This window comes from Lynx rufus, unplaced genomic scaffold (genome assembly GCF_022079265.1).
Source record: "Lynx rufus isolate CCGP_SWC_20201006 ecotype Redwood Valley unplaced genomic scaffold, mLynRuf1.p SCAF_6, whole genome shotgun sequence".
NCBI classification, from domain to species: Eukaryota; Metazoa; Chordata; class Mammalia; order Carnivora; family Felidae; genus Lynx; species Lynx rufus.
The window spans coordinates 80,355,368-80,381,316 of NW_025814878.1; the positions used below are offsets into that span (position 1 = coordinate 80,355,368).

At 35.6% G+C, this 25,949-nt stretch overlaps 1 protein-coding gene and 1 non-coding gene across 2 annotated transcripts in view; both read right to left on the bottom strand.

Annotated features, from left to right (window-relative positions):
• Positions 1-25,949, bottom strand: part of KCNQ5 (potassium voltage-gated channel subfamily Q member 5) — a 516,838-nt gene that overhangs the window by 430,753 nt on the left and 60,136 nt on the right. The window lies entirely within an intron of this gene.
• On the bottom strand, positions 208-313 carry LOC124529488 (U6 spliceosomal RNA). The gene has a single exon (XR_006966379.1). It is a non-coding gene; the product is annotated as a U6 spliceosomal RNA (small nuclear RNA).

Here is a 25,949-nt window from a genome sequence, read left to right on the forward strand (position 1 = left end):
ATTCATGGAATCTTAAGGAAGGGAACTCTTAAACACCTATTGTTTGTGAATTTCTTTTTTAAATTGAAGTGTAGTTGACATACAATTTAGTTTCAGGTGTACAACATAGTGATTCAACATTTATATACATTATAAAATGATCACCGAGATAAATCTAGCTACCATCTGTCACCATAGTTGTTAGATATTATTAACTATATTTCCTATAAAACTATGGAACGCATCACAAATTTACATGTCAACCTTGTGAGAGGGTCATGCTAACTTTTCTATATCATTCTAATTTTAGTACATATACTTCCAAAGTGAGCACAAGTATATACAATTTTTATTAAAAAAAAAAAACCAACAAAGTAAATTACATACGCTATTAAGCAAGTACATGTCCTCGGCCAAGGAGAGGATCCATCCTCTTCATATTTTAGTGAGAAACCAAGGAGACTCACTACCATGTGAAGGCAGGAATTGGTCTCAGCAAAACTTACATTTGGCTTTTTCTGCTCATTACCCATTTCATCTTATGCTTCAGAACCTTGTCTAAACCTCTGTAGCAAGAAAGTCTTTGTCATAATCAAAGCACAAACATTTTCTGAAAGCCTTTGGTGTACAAGATTTTAACTGTCATTAACAGCCAAAATCTGCAAGGTGAAAGCCAGGGCCTCAAGGGATTTGGCCTGAGGATTTGGGACAGGTTGGCAGAACCTGTATTGTGTACTTGTACTGTGAACACACCCAGATACTGTCCAGTTTGTGTGCTACAAACACTGCATGTCTCTAATGATCTCACTGGTAGGTATAGAGATGGGAGTCAGTCTTCACACCCACCCTGCCTGAAATTGGCCACTTTAGGGATGAATCACATTCTCACTTACCTCAGTCCAATTAAAGAAATATTCACTAGTAAATAATTTGGCAACCACTTCTTTGTCATAAAACATATTTAAACATCAATTTTGGCCCCAACAGAAAGACAAATATTTGATGGTAGGAACAAATACTATGTTATTTAGCTAAATTATATAATTTTAAAACTCTTGCCTAGATTTAAAAAGTTCCATCTAATTTACAAAAGCAATTAATTTGCTCACAGAGACTGTATTTTTCCTCTTTGTAACATTTATTTTTGTTTTCCCATTTCCTTTATTATCTCCTGTTAGAAAACTGTTTCTAGCATTAATTTGTATTCTAAATATGAGGGCAAAAATCCATCAGATTTATTGCCCAGACTCCCTGGTGCCCATTAATATGATTCTCAGGATATTAAGGGGAAATCAAGTTTTCGCTGTTTTTGAACTGCCTTGACATTAGCAGTTACCATTTAGAAACTGATGGAAATTAGCCAGTATATGGAGTTCTGACATATATCAGTTGACAATTAAGCTCTGTATCTGCTGGTCATTAGTGAAATCACCCTAGCTACCAAATAATACCCGAGGTTACCACTATCTATATTTATGACAAAAAGAGATTTTTGCATGTCCTTTTGTAACCACATGATTATTAGGCATAAAGTACACAAGCAACTGCTCCTGAGCTACATTAGCAAAAAAAGGGAAAGCAAAGTATTTAGCCATATTGCACAGGACATTCTATGAGGATCTGTTCAGCACAGTGGAGGATCCATTTCCATTTTGAACTCTAAAGATGGTGTGAGTCTTCCTACCAAATGGGCTATAAAAAGCTCCTCATTGCTACAGCTCAAGGATGGAGAACTTTAGGGAAATAGAGCATAGCAGTTATTGTAGTGTTGCACAATCATGGCTAGCACTTAATAGAACATATCGGAGGAAAGGTAGGAATACTTTAGAAAGACATTATTTGATATGAACTTGAAATCTCAAATGTGTAGAGAAATTAAGGCTTAGTAATAAGATCCCTTAAACAAAAAATGAACTCACCAGGAGCATGTCTCTAAGGTGCTCAGAACCTACTCCATAGCAGATATAAGTGCTCTTACAGAGGACTAAATGAAGGCTGTGAGCAAACAGAAAAGATGTAATTCTTCCTGTGGTGGTGGAAAAGGGCTCATAGGTGAGCAGACATTTGAGTTAGGCATCTGAGAATGAAAGGGATCTTATCATGTGGGTAAGGGGAAAGAGGAATCCATTCCAGTCAGAGGGACGAGATGAAGAAAGTCACAACTCAAGATGAAGTGCATACCCTTTCTAGAAACAGTACAGGAATTATGTAGAGTGCTTGTGTTTAGGGTCATAGGAAGGATTGGATATAAAACTAGGAAGGCAAAAGAGTTTGGAAATATCATTTTAAGGGATTAAGTTTTACTGAATGTAAATGGGAAAATGTCTTTGAACATTTTTGAGAAGGACAGTGACATGAGCATATCTAGTCTTTATGCCCTCATGTAAGACAAAGAGCCCCATTTGGCCTTAGACTATTCCTTGAACCTAGAATGCACACACAATAAACTTAATGTTTTTTATTGATTAGCTAATATTCACACTGCTAAGTGTGGAATATCTGGAATATGGAATATCGACTGGAAAAAAAGGGAGACTAGAGGCACCAGAAGTCCTTAGGAGGCCTTGCAACTGTCAGGAAAGGGGAGTTATCCAATGAATCATGACAGGGGCCATGTGGTTGAGAGGTTGGGTATCAGAAGGAGAGGGATTTTATAACTCAAAGGAGCAGGTAGGTAAAAGGTGATAAGAAGGCCTTGAGAAGGAGGAAGAGGTGTGAGGGTTGTGGGGGGTGGGGGGCAGAAAACAAAAAAGAAGGGTGTTTGGGTGGGATACCTTGAGTTCAAAGCACCTTTTGGATCTTCATGTGGAAACATCCAATGTGGGGCTGGTGCTTAGGAGAAGTCAGCTAAAGATGTTAAATCCAAAGCCAAAAAGTTTGCCTATATTTCAAATGTGTGACTTGATATCAAGAATTGCATTTCATGCTAAATAGCAAACTCAACCAGCATTTTATATCTACTTCCCACCATCAGGATTTAAGTATCTATTTATTTATTTATCCTGTAAATATTACTGAGCTCCTGCAATATGTCAGGCATAGTTTTGAGCGTGAGGATGCAGCAAAGCTGAGAGAGACAATGTTCTTGTCTTGTTCTTATTTTCCGTTGGAAGATAATCCAGGACCAAATAAAGTAAAAAACATATAATAAAATTTCAAGTAGGATAAGTTTATAATTCACAGTTGGGATCAAAACCAAGGGCTACTTAATGACTTTTCTCCTTATTCTTTCTATTGCTAATAATGAATAAGAGTCAAGTGGGTCATCTACCTCAAGAAAGAGGCCATTCAGAAGAAATGGAGAGGCAGGATTTTCTGCTGAATATTCTTGATCTCTCAGTTGAGGTCCATGACCCTAATTCAGCTATAAGAAAACTATGGTCATGAGAATAAGAAATGTCCCCAGATGGTTCCATATAGCTCTTCTGCAAGGTGGAGAATCTATATGAGAATAACTAGGATTACACAAATTATACTCACAACTTTGGAAATTAATAAATTAATTAATTAACCAGTCTACATTTTTTGTAGACAGTATACAGGTGGTGAAATAAAATTATTTTTTACCATTTATTCAGGTCTTAATTATGACTTATCATGTGGTTATTCATGAAGCTAATAAAGTCTTTGTTATGCAGTGCAGGGAAGCACAGAATGAAATAAAAAGAGGGAGGGGAGGAGATAGTAAGGCAAAAAGTGGTTGAGTTTTCATCCAGAGGGAAGACTTCAAATGCATTTGTCAAGAAAAGCTACTGGTGTTCCATTACTCAAATACGTTATTTGCAACTGTCGTTATGATCATAAATTAATGCGTGGAATGATGATGAAATTATATACACACCCATGCTGGGAATGTGTCAGAGATGTGGTTCCAAGAGACTGTTATTATCTGAGGTAAATCCTGCACATAAGAAATCAAATCTTTTTTGATTCAAAGATTGACAACAGTGATAAATAAATTCAAGTATTTTAAAGCCGTTAGGATTCGGAAGTGTTCATTCATGGGCTAGGCTTGCTGCTGCATGCCACTCACTGCAGAGGATGAACTCACCTTTCTTCTTGAAACACTCTTCCTCTGGCTACATGTACCTCAGACTTTACTGATTTTCTTCTGACTGTTCCTTTGTTGTATATCCGTAAGTTCTACCCAGCCTATGAATGTTGCTTTCTTCAAAGTTTCATTCTAGACCTATTTCTCTTTTCATATGAAATGCTCTCTGTAGGTAATCTATTCATTAATTCATTCAACACATATGTATTGAGTGTCTCCCATATGTCAGCACTGTTCCATGCACCTGGGATACATTTGTGAACAAAACAAATAAAATCCCTGTCTCTAGAGAACTGAAACTACAGCAAGTTTCAATTACTATATATATGCTGGTGAACCCCAAGCTTATATCTCCAGCTTCCATCTGTTTTCTGAGCTCCAGATTTATCCACTTACTCATTCTCCACTTGGATATTTTAGAAGCATCTCAAATTCAACATGTTCAAAATGGAACTGATTAGGTTTGGAGATAAAATTATGAATTCAGTGTTCCCTATCTCAAGAGTGGAATCAACTTCCTTCCATCTGCAAGGCCCAAAGATGTAGGAGTAATCCTTGTCCTGTCAGCTTCATCCACAACTATCTACTTCTCTCCATCTTTATTGCTTCCTTTCTAGTCTAGTCTACTTCACCATCCCTCTGGGACTTTAGAGTGGTCTCCCTGCACTCATTCTTTCCCTACTCCAATTTTCATAGCCAGATGATGTTTAAAAATGCCAAATCTTTTTGATCATATGAGCCCCTTTAAGATAAAAGCCAAAATCCTTCAGAGAGCCTACCAGATCTTGTATGATTTACCTTCCCTCAACCTCTTCCATCTCTTCATGTGCGGTTCTTATCTTTGCTCTCAGAGCTGCAGCCAACAGGCTTTCGGAATCTCGAACACACTATATGCTTTTCAAACATAGGGTCCTTGCACATACTGTTACCTTACGCTACTTCAAGTGGTTAACTCCTATATTTCCTTCAGTTTTTGGCCCAAAGGTCACCTCCTCATGGAAGCTGTATCAGTCTGCTATTGCTTTTGTAAGAAAACATTAGAGGCTGGGTGGCTTAAACAATATAAACTTATTTTCTCACAATTCTGGAGACTAGGTGTCCAAATCAAAGGGTTGACAGGTTTTGTTTTTCCTCAAGCACCTCTCCTTGGCTTGCAAATGGCCATCTACCTTCTCACTGAATCCTAACATGGCCTTTTGTCTGTGTGCATGGGTCCCTGGTATCTTTTTGTATTCTCATAAAGATACCAGTCTTATTGGATTAGGATCTTACCTTTCTACTTCATTTACCTAATTACCTCTTTCAAGACCTTATCTTCAAACATGATCACACTGGGGAATTAAAACTTCAACATATGAATTTGGGGGGGACACAATTTAATCCCCAACAGAAGCCTTCTCTAATTCCCCAGGTTAGTTTAGGCTCTCAGTTATCTGTTCTTTTTAACACTTGTATTTGTTATAAAGCACTCTGCACAGTTTGTAATAACCAAAGGTATTTGCCACATAAAAGATCTAGACCCTTCCTATCTCTCTGATCTCATCTTCTACCACTCTCCCTCACTCACCCCATTTCCCTTGTGGATTCCCTAATATGTCAGTCACTTCCTGCCTGGAATTCTCTTCTCATGACTCATTCTCTTTCTTCATTCAGGTCTCTGTTCTAACATTTCCTGACCACTGTGTCTTGAAACATATTACCCCAATCCCCAAAATCTTCTATGCCCTCATATAACTTAATTTTTTTCATAGTACCACCTGTCTTGATAATATCTATCTATTTTTATTTGCTTACTGTTTTTTTGCCTGCCAGAAGGTCAGCTTCTTAGGTTTTGGCACTGTGTCCTGCAAGTCTAGAACATTTTGGAAAAACAGGAGGCACTCAATGCATGTTTCCTGAATGAATAAAAAAATGTCTTTATTTATATAATTATTTGATCTTTATCTACTTGCCCTATCAGACTGTAATCTCTGTCAAACAGGAAGAATGTGTGCCCATGCTTACCAGTGACTGGGCATGTAAGACTAGTGACTGGTACATGGGATATTCTTTTTATATTCTTAGTAAATTCTTAGTAAATTTATTTTTAGTAAATATTTGCTGAATGAATGAGTAAAAAGAAATAAAAGCAAAAGTAGTGCAAGTTTATAGAAAACATCTTGAAACAATTTGCAGAACATGAAGAGAAGTTGTGGCATTTCTAGCTATTTCACAATTCATTTTGATTTAGCAGGGGTGCACCCTCAGTTTAAACATGCTTTTCTGGGCCAAATCTCTGTTAGTGGCCATAAAACTGCCATCAGAGTGCTATGAAAATTACAGGAAAAAGAGAATAACAGTATTTTTATTTCTAGAAATATTTCCTTTCCAAGGACCAAGAGTAATCCCAGATTATTATTTATTTGGATGGTCTTTTAGTTTGCCAATGAATGGGATTCCAGGACTAAATTATTTAGATGTTTTGCATGGATTAAAATAAAGGTCTTAAAAACAAGGCAATAAAAGCACACATTTAGAGTGACTCCTACTCCAAACCAAGTAATTTTTTCTATGCTTGTTTTATTTTTAGAGGATTTTGAAAGGGAGGAAAACTGATCAATATTATATTTAGGTAATATATTATTTTTGAATGCATCACGAATAGGTGCAACAATAACTTTATATGTAATATTTGTAATTCCTTGGAGAATCACATCCTTTCTCTCCAAAAATACCCTGATAGCAACCCAACTACTTATCGAAAACTACATGAGTCAAAAGAGGAACTATAATTTTGCTATTTTGATTTGTTCCTTCATTTAGAAGAAAGTTTGAAAAAAGTATTTGTTTAATAAGTTCAAATCTAATATTTTTTCTCTCTTTGCAATAAGGTAAAATTCTGAATAATTTCATGTCTTTAAGAACATCTGAAAGAATTTTCCTTTTTACATTTCAAATTTTTTCTCAATTTTTTCCTACCCTGACTCCCTTTAATTTCATATCTTAATACATATGAAATATGTGTTAATACATGCAAAAAGTCAAATTTATGAATGCGTTGACACTTAGTTGTAATTACAATTTCAATATCAAAACATATGTTGACAAAAACAGAAGGTAATATGAATAAGAATGGGTAAAAACTGCTGAGGAGCACAGATCAGAGTAAATTTAGGATGAAGAAAGTTGTAATAAAAGGAATAAGGTGGTCCCTACCATGTTTTGATAAATGTGGTGTAGACTCAGTTTATGTTGGATCTTATTGTGTTGGTAGCCATGTGAATATTTAATGAAGTGTTTTTAAATCACCTCTGGCTGCCTTTGGAACATTTATTTGATCTTCCATTAACAGTGGTAAGAAGAGAAGAAATGCATACAATGGCATTCCATGGCCTAATCCCTAAAGGTTCTTGCTTTTGAGGAAATATATAAGATTTTAGATTGTTTACTGTGAAATTTAACACCTATTTTGGCAGGATTTCTTAACTTCAGCGCTACTGACTTTTGGAGGGTTGGGATAACTCTTTGTTGTGTTCCCGTGCACTGTTAGAACGTTCAGCTGCACTCCTGGCTTCTGCTTATTAGATGCCAGTAGGATCTCCCTCCCAACTGGGACAAGTAAAGATGTCTTCAGACATTGCCAAATGTCCCATATTGCCCCTGATTGAAAACTACTGCTTTAAAGTTTCATAATGATCCTTGTAATCTACACTCAATAAATGAGTATTTCTTGAGGACCTGTTATGTCTTTTTGTGTTCTAATGAGGATTAAGAGAAGAATATGACATGGCTTCTTCTCTTAAAATGCTGAGTCCATGTTACAGAGACAGTAGCACTGGAGTACAATAGAAAACCTTTATCACTAGTTCTAGATGTCCTGTATTGCTAATAAATACCTGAGTGACTTAAAAGAGTATCCAGAGGGGAACCCATGGGGGAGATTTCTTAAAGGCATGACTAGGCATGGGCTCTGAAGACTGGATGAGATTTGGAAAGACAATATTAAGAGGAAAGTATATTTCGGGTGTCATGGACAACATATTCACAAAGGTCCAAAGCAAAAATCTGGGTAAAAAGAGTATGAGAGAAACTAAAGAAATAGATAAAAGGTAAGAACTCTTTAGGAGCTTATAGAAGGCAGTTACTTTGGAAATATGACAGGATGTCAATGGGGGGGGGAAATAGAAGGTCTGGCTAAGCAGGAGGTGTATTTCTTAAAAATTGATTTCCTCAAAAGCAGTCTAAAGTTCTGGATGAGTGGTTTAACAGCAGATGATGAGACTCAACAAAGGTAGGGACGACAGCTTTAGGATTGATAAGAGAAATGGAGGGGAAGGTCTGAATCTGAAAACAAGAAGAGCTATATAGTTTTGGAGCCGATTTTGGGTAAAAGGTCAGAGTCAGACTGTTGACTGTACTAGCTGATTGAGTAAATGCCATGTCAGCTATAGACCCTGAACACTTGTCCACTTGCTTTGGAGTGCTAGTAGAAAAAGAATATTTTTGATTCAGATTTTGTTAGTCAGTTTTATAGCTACTGAACAATTAAACATATACATATAAAATTTTTAATTGGTAACTCGTTTCTATTCTGTCCTTGATTAACTATTTTCTGATTAATGTATACTTTAAATTCCAGGAGAATCATGGAATGAACTAAACATTCCTAAGCATTTTATCTTAGTTATAATTTATCTTAAGGGCTATTTTTGGATATTTTTCAATAATATTCATTTCTATTGATGAACATAAACTTTATTTCATTTCCTACTATATCCAGATATACCATATAATGATTTCATTTTTAAAAAGTTCTGAAATAAGCACACATGCACGCATACACACACACACACACACACACACACACACATAATCAAAAACTGGATAATGCCTGCCAGTGAAGGCAGAATTATCACATACAGAACACTTTTATTATTGATACAAATCGATACTGATTTATATTAATTTAATTAGGCTTTCTGCCCTGATATTAACAAAAAAAGTATCAACACTGGTTCTCCAGTGGATTGGGCAACATCTGTGATTTAAGATTTCACATTTAGTAATGGAAATGGTAATACTTTAAAGAGAATCAGGTGGCTTTGTGAATACACATACAAAAGCATTTATGAAGTTGAACTGCCATTCCCAATTGGAAACCCTAGGTGGTACACATGTCTAAATGGGTATACACAAATGCACACACACTCACAGTTTATATGACCATGTTACCTAGACATCTCTTTCCCCGTTATGGACACCAGGAAACAATTAAGTTAATACATTTTCCCTAAAATAGCTTAAGTACAATACAGGCAGGATGGTTATGCTGGTGTGGGTATCTTCATGTTTATGAATATTAGTGAGCATAGAAAATTATTACATGTGGTTGTAAGTATTATTCTTTTGATAAGGAACATAGAAAGATGATACTTGCAGATTACTATAGAAAATCTATCTTTTAGGAAGGTACCTTGATACTTTCAAGGCCATCATGACACCAGTTTAGTGTGCCACATAGGAATTTACTAAAATAAAGATTTAATTGCTTAATGGAGTTGATGTGCTTTCTCATTTGCTTAATATAATATCAAGAAGTGATTTGGGCATGAGGAAAATATGAAACAAACCATTATGGCCTGATATTCATAACTGATTGAAAATATGAATATGTACATACACAGACATTAACATTTGTTCTCAGATTTTTGCAACTATAAAGACATGCATTTATACAAATATATTATACCATATATAATAAATATTTTAGAACCTATCATGAGGCCATGGGCAAGTATGGTCACTATCTTCATGCTTCTACCATATCCCGTACACACATTTACATAACATTTACTATTTCTATTGTATTTATTTGTGTAAATAAATATAGATTTATTTACACTCTTTGTATTGCAAATCTCTGAGGAATTACAGTTGTAATTCATCTCTCCATCTTGAGTGTCTGCCACAGTGTCTGGCAAAGAGAAAGCACCAGTACATGTCTAATGGATGAGTGAATATATCTTTTTTTGATTCTTTAAACAGACATCTTTTAAAATTCAATTATAACAAGATATTTTATAAATTATTAAATTTATCAGAATCTCTCAAACTTAAACAGAAAACATATTTCCATTTCACATTTTATACTCAGAGTATCTTAATGCTCCTACTTTGATAAGAGGAAAGATAACAACAGCCAGATTTACAGTGGCCAATAAGGTGTTTCTTTTCTGAGTCACTCAAAATTCATTCTAAAAAGAAAATACAACTACACTATTAGTGGCATTTAACCAAATTTAATTTTATGATGTTTAATATTTCTGCTATCTGCTGCCTTATTTCACTAAAATTTCAAAGTAAATTAACGAAGCTCTTTATGTTGTAAACATTTATCAAATACTTTTTTCAAAAATAATTTATGCAAATATAATACCTCATTTTAATAGTTTGCTATTCTTTCTCTTGTTTAAATTTTCACACACAAAAATCCTCTTTTTTGAGTAAGACAACAGTATCAAAAAGAAAAACATTTTTAATCTTATACTAGACTTCTTTCTTTGATCATTTATTTTAGGGAATTTGAGCCTGTCAATATTGTAACAATATTATAACAATAATATAACAAATTAGCTCTTAAATTGAAGTAATTAAAGTACAAAATCTAACAGCTCTTTTTGCCTCAAAAATCAAGGCTGATAATTGCTTAGAAAATCTCCTGCTGCCCAACCTCACTTCTTAAAGGGACACAAACTCCTACAGGAGGAGAAAGTAAGTTTTACAAATTTTCATTTATCTCATTGGCCATGTTTTATTTTAAAAATACTTTGACAGTAAAAATGCTAGGCATATTTTTATTTATTTATTCATTTAATTTAAATCCAAATTAGTTAACATATAGTATAATAATGACTTCAGGAATAGGATTTAGTGATTTATCACTTACATATAACACCTAGTGCTCATCCCAATGAATGTCCTCCTTAATGCCCCTTGCCCATTTAGCCCATCCCCCCACCCAACATCCAGCAACCCTCAGTTTGTTCTCCGTGTTTAAGAGTCTTTTATGGTTTGCCTCCCTCTCTGTTTTTATCTTATTTTTGCTTCCCTTCCCCTATGTTCATCTGTTTTGTGTCTTAAATTCCACATATGAATGAAGTCATATGATATTTGCCTTTCTCTGATTGACTTATTTTGCTTAACATAATACACTCTAGTTCCATCCACGTTGTTGCAAATGGCAAGATTTCATTCTTTTTGATCACTGAGTAATATTCCATTACACACACACACACACACACACACACACACACACCTTCTTTATCCATTCATCAGTCCATGGACATTTGGGCTCTTTCCATTATTTGGCTATTGTCAATAGTGCTGCTATAAACATCGGGGTGCATGTGCCCCCTCGAATCAACAGCTTTGTATCCTTTGGATAAACACATGGTAATGCAATTAGTGGGTTGTAGGGTAGTTCTATTTTTAATTTTTTGAGGAACTTCCATACTGTTTTCCAGAGTGGCTGCACCAGTTTGCATTCCCACCAGCAGTAACGCTGGGCATATTTTTAAGAATACTTGCACAATTAAATGCACTATGACATTTCAACCTGTTCCTACTTAAATGTTCTTACTCATAAAATACAAAGTCTCCAAAAGGCAGCAGCTAGTATTTCTTGTAATCTATGGAGGCAATCCTACCATCTATATCTTGGCAAAGTATTTTTCCTATTCACACTTACCAAACACTGACAAAAGTAGTAAATGGATTCAATATAAAGACATACTCTAGCTTTAGCTTCTGCTGTTTAAATTTACTGATGATTGATAGGCATGCAGTGAGTTCTACTGACCCAGGATTCTGTCCTCACAACTTAGCCATCTAAATCAAAGTGAATAAGTAGTTATTTAGGACACCCAGGATGCGAGTACCAAGAAAGTGATCACATATGTGGTAAAGGGCACTGGTGTGAATGGGATTGGGCTCAAAACAGGAAAGCACATCAGGTGGAAGAAACTGAGCAAAGGCAGAGAGGCAGAAAAGAATAGATGTTATTGCAGAAACACTGACTAAATCAGTTTATTTCGAGGAAAGACACCAAGAAAGAGTCAAGTCAGAAATAACTTGGAAGCTGGGCTAGGCTATTGGGTAGGCACTGGAGTGCCTCTCTCTTTGTTTCTAAACTGAGGGGACATAATCAAATCTTCAACTGTAACATCTTCTCTGTAAATAATGTTTATATTTTAATGAAATAGTACAGTAACCCTCTTTTAAATGCAATGAACTTAACAGAGTAGAAGAAGAAGAAGGAAAAGAAATAGTATGTTTTATACAGTATCACCAAATCAAAAGATAATGTAATAGAATGGAGTTGGAAGTCAGAAATACATACAGATGAAATAATAGCAATCCACTTAAAAAAGAAACCCTCCTAATTACAAAAATGGTCATTATAAGCAAAGAGGAAACTTTACATTTCACATGAATGGAAGGAACTTTTCCACCACATACAACAATTATTCTCCAGAAAAACCATGACTACCTTTTTTAAAAAGCAAGAACTAGACATATGGAAATGTAAACTCATATTTTATATGTTCCCTTTTTATTAGGAAGGAGTCTCCCTAATCATAAAGTTGATATTGGCATTCATATATAATTCTATACATGATTTTCATGTTTTGGAAAAATACTAACCATATTGTACTAAGGAAAGAAGGTCATTATTGCTGTTGCCTAAAAGAATCTATTAAGCACCTCTTGCAGATATCCCTACAGGGTTCTCACTGGGTAATCTCTGACAAATGAGAAACAGGGCAATTTACAAAGACATAAAAAAGAACATGCACATTGTTAATGTATTATTTAAAGACTTAAATAATGACTTGCAAATATTTCAGTTTGGTCCTTATGGGTATTAAAAAACAATCTTTTTTGATAAACTTAACATGATTTCACTGTCATTCTATAAATATAAGGAGAAATATTTTTTCTAAAGATTTCTGTTGCATACATTAAAAAAAAAGAAGAAAATAGGAAATGATCTTCCCAAAACCTAATTATGATAATGAAAACATATCTAAAAATGTGAAGCTCAAGGCTAGAATAGAAGCTATTAATAAAATTTAAAAACACAACACCTTATGTGCAGTTATCAGTATTCAGAAGGAAGTAGGTAGGATTCAGTTTTATTTTTATAGAAAAGTATGGCTTGGTCATATATTTTAAGACACACAAAAATGGAGTACAAAATATTGGTGTTTAAAAGTAGCCACAACTAAACGATTTATTGAATTTGCCCTATTTTAAAACCTTATTTTAAGAGAAAATCTCTTCGAATGAGTAGTTTTACAAGTTTCACAGGAACAGCAAATATATCAAATGTCCTCATCCTGGGTAATTACTTCCTTTGCAGGGCCATGTACATTCTTGCAATCTAACTGAAAATTAGAACACATATTCCAAACAGAACTGGATAAATAGAAAAATGCTTTAAAAATCAGACCAAATGAAGGAATATTTTAAAATGCTGACATGTATCTAAACCACCTGAACTTGCTAGTTTTGCAAATGCTTCTTTGTAAGAATTTAAGTCTGTGTACCTTGGTTCTGGCCAAATGAAATATTTTTTAAGAAATGGTTTAACTAGACATTTTCAGCCCTTTCTGGTTTTGTTGGATTCTTATGACACTGTTTTTATCCCCCCCAAATTAATCTACTGGGGGTGGCAGACACTTAACAAATCATTACAAAGTAACATGGAAGTGGAGTAAAGAAGACAGGCGCAGGCCATGGGCTCACAAACAAGGGCCACCTGACCCACATCTGGAGGAAGTGACTTAGGAGTGGAGTCTAAGGGAGAAATTGGAGTAAAGGAAAGAGGATGGGCAGTAAGGGCAGCATGGGCAAAGGCAGAGGATGCAAAGGGCAAGACATTGCAAGTAGTTTAGGATTGCTGGAGTAGAGTCCGAGTTTAGGGGAGAGTAGATGAAGAGATGGCTGCCCCTGCACAGAGGGGGTGTGCTCTGCCCTCATTAGCGCTTGTCCTCTGTCTGCTGAACTGCAGGTCATTGCAGGGCTCTAGCAAAGGGGTAATGGCAACAGATCACCTTAACAGACCACCCTTGTGGCTGTCTTGAGGAAGACATGGAGGAGAATAATCCAGTTAGGAGGCTGTTTAAATAGGAGAGTGAATAGGTTTGAGGCAGGTCAGAAATAACAGGGATGGAGAGGAGGAGAAAGATGAGTATTTTTAAAAGGAATCATGACTGATTCTATGGAGATAATAAGGCTGAACACTTGGAACAACAATAATAAATATAAATAATGGTTTTTCACTTGCGTCTGCCAAAAGTATAGCTTTATGAAATGAAATCTCATTGTAAAGTCACCATTTTTTTCTTCAATTGCAATGAAGTCTAGGGTAATGCATACTCCTTGACAATGAGAATCTGTTTGTCAATGTTCTTCGTGAATGAGTCACGTGCTGAGGACATGGGAGAACAACAGTCACACTGATCTGATTGTTGCACACAGACCTGGGGCTGAGTCTTAAAGTATTTCCACAGAGAGTGAAATAAAACAAAGGGAGTTTTTGTTCCTTGAAATTCAAAAACACATCTTTTTCTACGTGAACCTTAGCTATTTACTGCAACATTCCAAGAACTTAATACTTTTTTTATCACTTGCAAAAAACTGTTCCCTAAACCTTTTTATATACTCATTAAAAAAATCTATATTTCTTTCAAGTTGACCAATAATTCAGGAATTCCCACCTTTATTTCCCTTGAGCTGCATGAACTGGAGACTGCATTTGATTCCTACCTTTTATCTGAGAAGCATTTCACATTGCTACACAGAATTTAGTATTTTATACTTTTTCAGCCTCACTTTCACCCTTATAATGCATTTTCATTGAAAAGGCAATAGTTTGTGAATACTGGCTTTCCTCTGAAGGAGGAAATAATCTAGGACAATATGTACAATTTAGAACCTCAGTCAAGAAAATAATACTGTATTTGTTATTAATTGTTTTATAATTTTAGTGTTTTAGATTATTCTATAATTTTTTTTAATTTTAAAAAATCTTTTTATTTATTTTGAGAGAGAGAGAGTGTGAGCAGGGGAGGAGCTGAGGGGAGGGAGACACAGAATCAGAAGCAGGCTCCAGGTCCCGAGCTGTCAGCACAGAGCCCGACGCGGGGCTCAAACTCACGAACTGTGAGATCATGACCTGAGCTGAAGTCAGATGCTTAACCGACTGAGTCACCCAGGAGCCCCTAGATTATTCTATAATTTCTAATGTGGAAACAATTTAGCAACTTAGTTGAACATTCTCCTGGTAGTGATGTATAGTGATGTAATACAGAGTTTATTTAATACATCAAAAAACAGTCCACAATACTCTTTTTTTCTGCCATATGCATGGAACACAAAATAATTCTTAGCTATAGAATTCATAATACTGCCTACTTATAAAAGTGTGAAATTTGTTACCAATTCTTAGACAGTATTTTATTTGAAAAACTGGGTCACAGTATTTGGTACTTGCTTATCAGAAGCAAAAAAAAGTTAAACCAAGTGAAATTTGTTTCAGAGGGTCTAAAGTTGTGATAAAAAGTCTTAAATATTGTGTGCGTTTTGGTTAACCTTTGTACAAAAAGATAAAAAATTCAGCTGATTCTTCTGGATTGCTGGCTAAATTTTCATGAGCATAAAGTTCTCACTAAACATGCTTTTACCTTGAGCCTTCTACAAAGTCCACCAGAATACAATTTATCAATCTTCTCAGAGAGTCATTAACAAAGCTACTAAAATTTCCCCCCATATTTTTGGTATTAAACTCCCACCTGGAACTTTAGGTTGGTGTTGATGATGTACTTCTAAAATGAGTTGACACCATAAATGAACCTGGTAAAGCAGTAATGTAGTCAGATGATGGAAGAGTTAACATGTCATTTGATCCCAAACTTACAGGATATCTGATGAATGTGATGATTCACCTGGTCAGTTCAGTTAGGAAGGGAACCTCCATGGAAGTTTAGCTGAGGGCGGGGGGAGGGTCTGCTCAGCCAATTCTCCGTCTTTCAACCCAGCAACTGTGATGGATGACATGAAAGACCCTTTTGCAGGCATGAGCAGATTATAGGTCTGCAGTTCATGTGAGATTCCCAGGAGACTATTCTCACTCTTAAGAAGAACATAAGTTTGTAATGGAGTGAATGGGATGTTGTTTTAAGGATAATTTTGTATACGCTATAATTTATGCTTACAGAGTCTTTTGTAAACGTTAGTTCTTTATTGTACTATTTGACTGTTTTGAATTAAATTACCTGTGACACACCTAACAACTGGCACTGTGGTTGAGAACCTCAGAATTGGATATTGTGTTCTAAAAAGAGAAACTCTATCTAAACCTGATTAAGTCTTTAAAGCAAACAAAAAAGAAAAACAACTGAATAGGACAGAGTTGATGGGCTTGAATGGAGCTAGGATAGTGATGATAGGGAAGGCGATGTTTCTGTCAGGGTTTGTTTGAATAATTTGGAGTATGTTAAAGTTAAAAAAATTAATTTCTATTTAGCTCTTTGAATGAAGGGACTGGACTCTAAAACCAAACATAACTGGGATTTTTTGCATCTCAGTGTTGCCAGCTCCTAGCTATGTGAACTACCTGTTTACTAAAAATTGTAATAATAATAATGCTTTTCTCATGTGACTGTTTTGATTATCAAAACAGCTGATTTTAGTATCTTACACTTATTGAGTGTTCACTCTCTACTGTTCAAAGTGAGACTATAAATAATCTCATTTAATTTTTAAGCAAGCATTTGAGATGGGTCTAGTTATTATCTTCATTTTACAAATGAAGAGTTAGAAATAAAAAATAAGGGGCACCTGGGTGGCTCAGTAGGTTAAGCATCCACCTTTGGCTCAGGTCATGATCTCATGCTCCATGAGCTTGAGCCCCGTTTTGGGCTCTGTGCTGACAGCTCAGAACCTGGAGCCTGCTTCGGATTCTATGTCTCCCTCTCTCTTTGCCCCTCCCCCACTTGTGCTCTGTCTCTCTCTGTCTCTCAAAAAATAAATGTTAAAAAATTTTAGAAATAAAAATAAGGAATAATGAAATAATGTATAAAAAGTGAGGTGTGCAGTATGGAAAGTATGTCTCAAACGTAGTTAACACTCAAAAAAATGTTAACTACTTTTCTCACAGAAGTTTAACTTAACATTGTAAATAATAAGGAGCACTCCAATATGTGAATATTTAGGCCTAATCTATATCATGTTAAACTTTCAAATTAAGCAAAGTTCAAATTAGTCATTTCATCTCAACATAAACCAAACTAAGTGGCTAAGAATGAAAATCATCTGATTAAAAGATCCTGAGTTTTACTTCAACTCCTCAAATTATAAATTTCTGAGAGTAGCAGAGACATTGTTTGTTCTTCAATTGTAATATTTATATAGCTCACAATGAAGCTGGAGGTTTGGCATTCTTCTAATGAACTTGATAATATAATCAGTCAAGTAGGATATTTTAACTCTTACAGTTAAAAAAAAAATTGACCTAAATCATTAATTTTGGAGATCAAGAGAAGAGCTAAGCAAGGTCTTCATCAGCGGACATGAATAAAGGAATTGTTTAAATCCTTTTTTGGCCAGTGGAGCACTTTGCGAATCTCTAAATGGCAGTTTGTCAGCATTGAGCCACTGATCTCATCTCCAGCCATTGTTAGTTTGAACCTGACACAGTCATCTGATAAATACTATTTCATATCAGAAGGAAGACTAGAGCAAAATTCCTCGCTTCCTCATTTCTTCTAAATTTTCCAATTCTGAAGTTCATCTTGCATTAGTTTGTTTTGCTGCCCTCACCTGCTTTCTTTGCATATAGTTAAGAGAAAAATGTTCTTCCAGGAATAAACCTAGAATTTGTATTCCAAATTTCAGGAGAAGATGCTGAAATAAACACAGCTGTGACCCATAATGAGTTACTTGATTCTATAACTCTTCTACATGGCCCTTCCTTCCACCTCCTGCATCCCACTTGCTCCTTCCTCATTTCAAATGGTGCTCAGAAATACATACGCGAGAAGTTTTATGTGAATTCAGATATGTGAACAACCTGAATAGCTGGTAAAAACAACCATTGTATGAGAGCTGCAGAATCAATACTCTCTGTAATACTGCTTCACAGTGAAAAGGTCACTCAATGATTCTTGAGTAGAATGAAATCACAAAACAACCTTGCTTGACTTTAATGATCACCCAATTTATAGCATATTAGTTTTACAGAATGAGTTAAGAATATCCCATCAGCATCACAGTGATGAACATGGCAAGACATGAAAATAAAGAACGATACTATGATTGACTGCAACTATAACACTTTAGAAAGGTGAGTAGCAATAATCTGGTTATCCGCATCTTTAATAGAGTTTATCACTACAGTCACTAAAATGGGATACTGAAATGTCAATTATTTATTAGTGCTAAAATAACTATCTGTCAAATTATGGATGTACCTTTACTCCTTATGCAATAGATGTATTCTGGAAGCAATGAAAAAAATAACTTGGTATTTTGAGTCATATTTAAGATATTGTGTGTCTTTATCCAGAAGTGTTTGTATCCTTCCATTTTAGGGAATCCCCAATTTGCTACACATTTAAGGTCATGTTTTAATATGCCAGATCTTCTTAAAGCAGAGAACCCCTAAAGAACACTAATTTAAAGGACTTCTTAGATTATAATTTACTAAAATATAGTGTAAAGAGTTGCCATCCAGCACTGCATAAAAACACTGAAGTAAAATTGCAAAGTAGATCTTGCCTATTTACTAACCTGCATCTCTTTTGGAGATGTCTTATTTTTCCCCTGTAGTTATGCCATTCCAATACATTGCTTTAGAACAAAAATAGATTATATAAAAATTATAGTGAGTAAAGTATAAGAAAATATACTTTGCTTTATAAGGTGTCCAAATTAAATAATTTTTCACACATAGATTTTCTCAAGTATTATTTTTATACTTACATGTTTTAATTTATTTATTTATTTTAATATGAAATTTATTGTCAAATTGGTTTCCATACACACCCAGTGCTCATCCCAACAGGTGCCCTCCTCAATGCCCATCACCCACTTTCCCCTTCCTCCCACCCCCATCAACCCTCAGTTTATTCTCAGTTTTTAAGAGTCTCTTATGGTTTGCCTCCCTCCCTAACTTTTTTTTTTCCCCTTCCCCTCCCCCATGGTCTTCTGTTAAGTTTCTCAGGATCCACATAAGAGTGAAAACATATGGTATCTGTCTTTCTCTGTATGACTTATTTCACTTAGCATAACACTCTCCAGTTCCACCCATGTTGCTACAAAAGGCCGTATTTCATTCTTTCTCATTGCCAAGTAGTATTCCATTGTGTATATAAACCACAATTTATCCATTCATCAGTTGATGGACATTTAGGGTCTTTCCATAATTTGGCTATTGTTGAAAGTGCTGCTATAAACATTGGGGTACAAAACATCTGCCTATACTTACATGTTTTTAATAGTTTGATCATTTCTCTAAGATTATCATATACTGCTTTATTAAAATGCTATTTTAGCTGTTATATAGTATTCCACTATTTGTCCATTTCATTAATGGGTTAGATTACTTCCACATTTTCATTATTAAAATCACTGCTATGAAAAAACTTATTCACATTTTCTGCAAATGTGTGAGTTTCTAAAGATTTTGTGTAAGTTTCTTGGCTCAGGATATACATTCTCTGAAATTTACTCAGTATTTCCAAATTATTCTACTCAATATTTGTCCAGATTTACCTTCCTACCAATAATATAAGAACTCATATTCTCTTTTCAAGTTAAAATGAACAGAACTATATGTGTAACATGGATGAATCTCCCAAACATTATTTTTGAATGAAATAATTTATTTACAAGTTTAAATCCTCCAAAACAACAGTACATGTGTATATGTGCATATATTATATGTATACACATATATAAAATATATAATTATATATATGTACATATACTTTGTGGGAAAATTGATATGTAGTAAAAGCATAAAAACATGCCTGCATGAGACTGATAGATGCCCACTAAAGATAATAGTAACATTCAGAGAAGGAAAGAAACTGAGATGGGAAGGTGGGCTTCAGTGGTATTTGTAAACTTCATTTGTTTGCAAGAAAATCTGAAGGAAATGATGCAAAATTGTAATACCATGCTATCTATGAGGAACATCTATATTTTCTGTACTTTACTATTAGCTTAAAAATTCATAATCAAAAATGAGAATTGAAAACATAATGGAGCTTAGGTTGAAATTAATGTCCTTTTAAATGGAACTGAGTCATGAAACACTGACACATGGTGCTTTTTTTGTTTTACAACAATGATCATTTATGTGTCCAAATGTCTCCATAGTACTTGTCGTATAACAGAGAATTATGTGGTTCTAATATATTGACAACAGCACACTTCTTTGGGTCATTTGTCCAGGTATTTGCTCTCTGGATCCTCATAACCATTCTGCAAGGTCATCAGGGTACATTATTGCCTTTGTTTTAGAAATGAGGAAATTCAGACTCCACGTGCTTCACTGACTTGCCCACAGTCAATTATAGAGTTAATATGGGCCTAAGTCAGAACTAAAGCCCAGGACTCCATGTTTCTGGGCCAGGGCACTTTCTCCTAACTCTGCCACATGTCCCTTCTACATCTCTCAATCCACGAGAGTAAAGGACAGACACAAAGAAAGGATGCGTCTGTTACCATGTCAAGCATTCAGACCAAGATAACAGAAACCCTCAGTCATCCAGCTAGTTTATCTGTAAACCAAGTCCTCCTCCCTGTATACCCCATGCAAGGCCTCTCTGAGGGCCACAGATGTTGCATATTTCCTGTGTACTGTTTCTCATGAAAATGGTATCTTGTGAAATATTGAAGAGGGCAAGTACAAAAAAAAATTTTTTTTCTCACTACCCTCCGTGAGCTTGCTGCTTACAACAGGGTGGGCTAGAATGGGACTGTTTTAGTTTTTGCTGGGCAGAAGGTAGCTAACATTCACATGTAAGGGTCCAAAGGAAGAAATTAATCTGAAAATTTAGGCTAATCAATGTTCTCCAAAACCCAGCAAAAAGAATAAAGAAAATGGAGTTCTGACACCTTTAGGAATTAAAATATTTGAAGCTATATTTTTTATTATAGCAGTTCTACTTTCAAAATTGAGAACCAATTGTGAAATAACTATGGTTTTGAGAAAGGTTGAAAGAAAAGTCTTAGAAACAGCTAATATAAATGTCTCTCTCCAAATTAAATCAGTGGGGTGCTAGTTTTAATACGTCTGCTTATTAGCTCAAAATTTGGATTCAATATAAGCAATTAAAATATTTGCCTCTGAAATAGTTTAGGTGGAGTCTTGGCCTATGGTGGCACAATTTAAACAACCAGTAATAGTCCTGTAATTCTATGATTAGGGCTTCCTTTAGTGCCGTAAGATTGTTTTCATTTTCCTGTAACCCTTTTTTTCCTTACAGAGAAAAACTTTTACTCCATTCGATTCCCTCTCTTGCCCCTAGAAAATTTCTTACCCCAGTACTAACAGATTTTTTCCTTGACAAAGTGAACCCAAACAGCATGAAGGCTCAAATGACCTTCTGATTGCAAGTCCACTGGTACTTTTTCAATGTTCACCCTACTTGACTGCTGGGGAGCAACAACCTCCCCAGCCAACCTCCCCACCCCTTCCTTACCAACTTTTCTATCTTAAAATGCACTCCTTGACTGGATCCTAAATAAACTTTCCTGGTTCTCTTCTTTCTAATCACTCCTTCACAGTCTTGTTTGCTTGTTCCTCCATCTCCAATCACATATACTGCCAAAGATTCCTTCCTTCTTTCCTGCCTATCTTCTTATTTTACCTGCTTTCCCTAGTTCCTCCCATCCGTGGCTTTAATTATTATCTATAAGTTAATAACTCATACTTCTGAGTTCAATCTATTTCCTGAAACCCTAAACCCAATATATTCTCCATCTTCGTACTAGTGTTATTATCTTCTTAAAAAAATGATCACAATCCTCTTATTGAAAAATTTGATGGCTAGTCTGCCTGGAGCACAAAGTCCAAACTTCTTATTACTGCATACAAAACTTTCTATAATATGTCTTTATATGGTTAGATTCTAATCTTTTTTTAATGTTTATTTATTATTTTGAGAGAGAGAGAGAGAGAGAGAGAGAGAGAGAGAATGAACTGGGGAGGGGCAGAATGCGAGGGAGACACAGAATCCGAAGCAGGCTCCAGCCTCTGGGCTGTCAGCACAGAGCCTGACACAGGGATCGAACCCACAAACTGTGACATCATGACCTGAGCTGAAGTCGGATGCTCAACCGACTGAGCCACCCAGGGGCCCCTCTAATCTCTTTTTTTAATGTTTATTTTTTATTTTTGAGAGAGAGAGAGAGAGAGCATGATGGGGAGGTGCGGGGGGGGGGGGGCAGAGGATCTGAAGCGGGCTCCACGCCGAGAGAGGGGCTTGAACTCATTAACTGTGAGATCATGACCTGAACCAAAGTCAGATGCTTGACAGACTGAGCCACCCAGGTGCTCCCTTAGCTTTTAATCTCAATTCTTATTGCTCCTTATCATAAACCTCACACGACAGCACAGGTCCTCCTCCATTCCTGTGTATTTTTGCTACATTGACCATATTTCCAAAATCAAGTGCATCAAGACATAAAGTCTGATAGACAGGATCACCAGGGTAGGAGGACTCAGTTGAAGTTAGGACCGTCTTGGGAAACAAGAGGAAACAGAGGCTGTTCCAAGCTGTGCCTACAGAGTTGTTTTTCCTCTTTGCCCAGCATCTTAGAAAATGTCAAAAACATTCATGCTCACATAAGATGGATTTACAGAATCTTGGGTAGAGAAACACATATTCCAGACTCTCTACTCTGGGAGACAGAATCTTCACTAGCTGAGTTATCTTCTTTATCAACGAATTAATTTCAGAAGTTGAGAGAAAGGAAAGAGACATGCAAAGAAACAGACCAGTTGGATGAACCTTGATAATCAAGGAAATGACCCTGCAGGCAGGTGTTTCTCACATACATCCTTTCACAGCTAAATTTGACAGTCAGGGAACATAGTTCTTCCTCTGTGTTCCTATAACATCTAGTTTATGGCTTGAGTATAGTTCACAGTGTATATTAATCTAAATTACTTGATTTTATGTCCATTTTCCCAGTCTGTGACTCCTGGCACACAGCAGATGCCAATGAAAGAGTAATGAATTCACCCCTCAAGAATGGCAATGCCTAGGATACAATGAAGAGCTTTCGTTAAGATTTTTTGCAATCATAGCAAAGGCTATATTAAAATAGCACAGTTTGGTCAAAGCAATTATGAATGCTGCTATAAACACTTTCTATTGACTAGGAAAACCAACATGCTAAAAACAACAACAACAACAACAATCTATTACTCAACTGCAGTTAGAGATCACTGACCCCATCTGCTACAAATTTTCCAAACAGCATATAACAATTGTGATGGCAAAAGCTATCTCTGCTTTCAAGATACAAGACAAAAAATTGACGAATACCTTAGTATGCAATTCCATCAGAACCTCACTTGCATTTTTTCAAAATCCACCAAGAACTAATGAAATATTTGTGCTACAAAAGAAAGTCTTGGGCCAGCAAATGGTGCTATTTTTCTAGCTATGATGCATGGAAATGCAGAGTACTCAGGAGATTAGGATATCTATCCAAAATATCAGGCAGTTACCAAAAAACTGCTGATAACAATTCTCTTTTTGATTTTCACATCTCTAATATTCCTGTTTCTATTCCTCTCTTGATAGTTCACATTTATACGACTTCTTTCTCTGCAGTTTAGCTCTTTATTTAGCTCACAAAGTAGGCATTATACTAAGGAGGTAGAGTATTCATCTTTTGGCGTCAGTAGCAGTTGCCCTTAGCAACCACCACTTGAAGGGAAACCTTATTTTCATCTGGTAACTCAAAATAGGACTAAAGGGTCAACTGCAGAGCAATTGTAAAAGGCAGGTCTCAAACTGGCAAATTGCTCAATACAAGACTCTCTTTCATCTGGAGCATTCCAAAGACATTGGGAGTTTTGTTCACAAATATTTCATAAATCACAGGGTTTATAAATTGGTTTCTAAACAATACTTATAAAAATAGAACTATACATTCCAACTTAAAATTTCTTTATTATTGAGGCTATAGAGAGGAACCATATAATTGACACAAGTCCAATGCAAACAGAGAGGTAAAAGGAATAAATATTCATTTCAGATACATTATATCACATACTCTGAGACCTTTTGAATTTACTGATCTTTAATTTCAGTTCAAGCTTCAAGAATCTATATTAAGAAGAAAAGCCAATTTAAGCTCATAAATTCTATGATTAAATAGTTAATCATTCTGGATACTTCTGAATTATTATCTGATACATAATAATTGCTAATCTATTATTAAGGAAAAAATCAGGGATGCATGTAATTTTCATTCTTTTTATGCTCTCTGAACCCTACTTATATATATAACTCATGCACAGTACTCTACGTGATATTTAACATATACTATACGTTAGCATCCTTCTTATGAGCCAAAGAATGGAAGGAACTGGAAAAAAACACACTTCCACTATTGTGTCCTAAGATATCTATCTATTGTGGGCTATTAGGCTTTTCTGGACACGGATTCTAGAAGTCACTTTTTGCCCCATATTAGCATTCTAAGTGTGCTTGGGGCAACAGAGATGACATCAGCATTGACAGCAGTGGCACTGACTCTACACAGGTTTTCCCTCTTCCATGGTAAATCTTACAGGAAGACACCTAGTCATTGCTAACATCAATGTTTTACATTAAGTCCATTCATTTCAACAACACATGACATGAAATTTTGCTAGTGCTCTCTGCCCACAACCCTAAATAGGACACAAGCCTTGCTTTCCTGAAATAAGGGATATACGGCAAAGAGGAGTGGGAAAGGAAGGCACAGATTACTGGAAGCAAATCAAATATTAGGAAGAGTAACTTGAAAATATGATGATGATGATGACCATAAAATTATTATTTTTTTTTTAATTTTTTTTTTTCAACGTTTATTTATTTTGGGGACAGAGAGAGACAGAGCATGAACGGGGGAGGGGCAGAGAGAGAGGGAGACACAGGATCGGAAGCAGGCTCCAGATTCTGAGCCATCAGCCCAGAGCCCGACACGGGGCTCGAACTCACGGACCGCGAGATCGTGACCTGGCTGAAGTCGGACGCTTAACCGACTGCGCCACCCAGGCGCCCCCCATAAAATTATTAATAAGCATGGGAGTGTGACCACGTATGATTGCATGGCAAAAAGATCCTGCAGAAACAGCATGTTTTCATGCTTTTGCAAGCTACTCCAGCTAAGTTTTGAAATTCACATGTTACAAATGTAATCTTGTACTCTTTAACTCTTAAATAACTCTTGAAATAGAAGATAAATCAGTTACTGAATCAGATACTGTCAACTTCTGATGGGATTTTGTTTTATTTTTCATTTTTCCTTCAGCATTGAGGTTGCATCAAAAATTATTGTTTTCAACTAAAAAACTATAATTAAAAACTACTTGAAAACTACATGCAATGTCATCAAATTGTACTTCGTTTCACGTATGTATGTAAATTTTACCTCAACAATAATAGTAACAAAAAATATAATGAACATAGATAAACTCCAGTTTGCTTAATACTTTACAAACATGAGTACATATGGTCTTTGAATCTTTATTTGAACACAACTTCTCAGGTACTACAAAGTCTGCCACCTTTGAAATTTCTCTTTCCAGGGGGACTGAAATCTTCTGGGGCTCATCTATCACAAACGTGTTCTACTCTGTGCATAT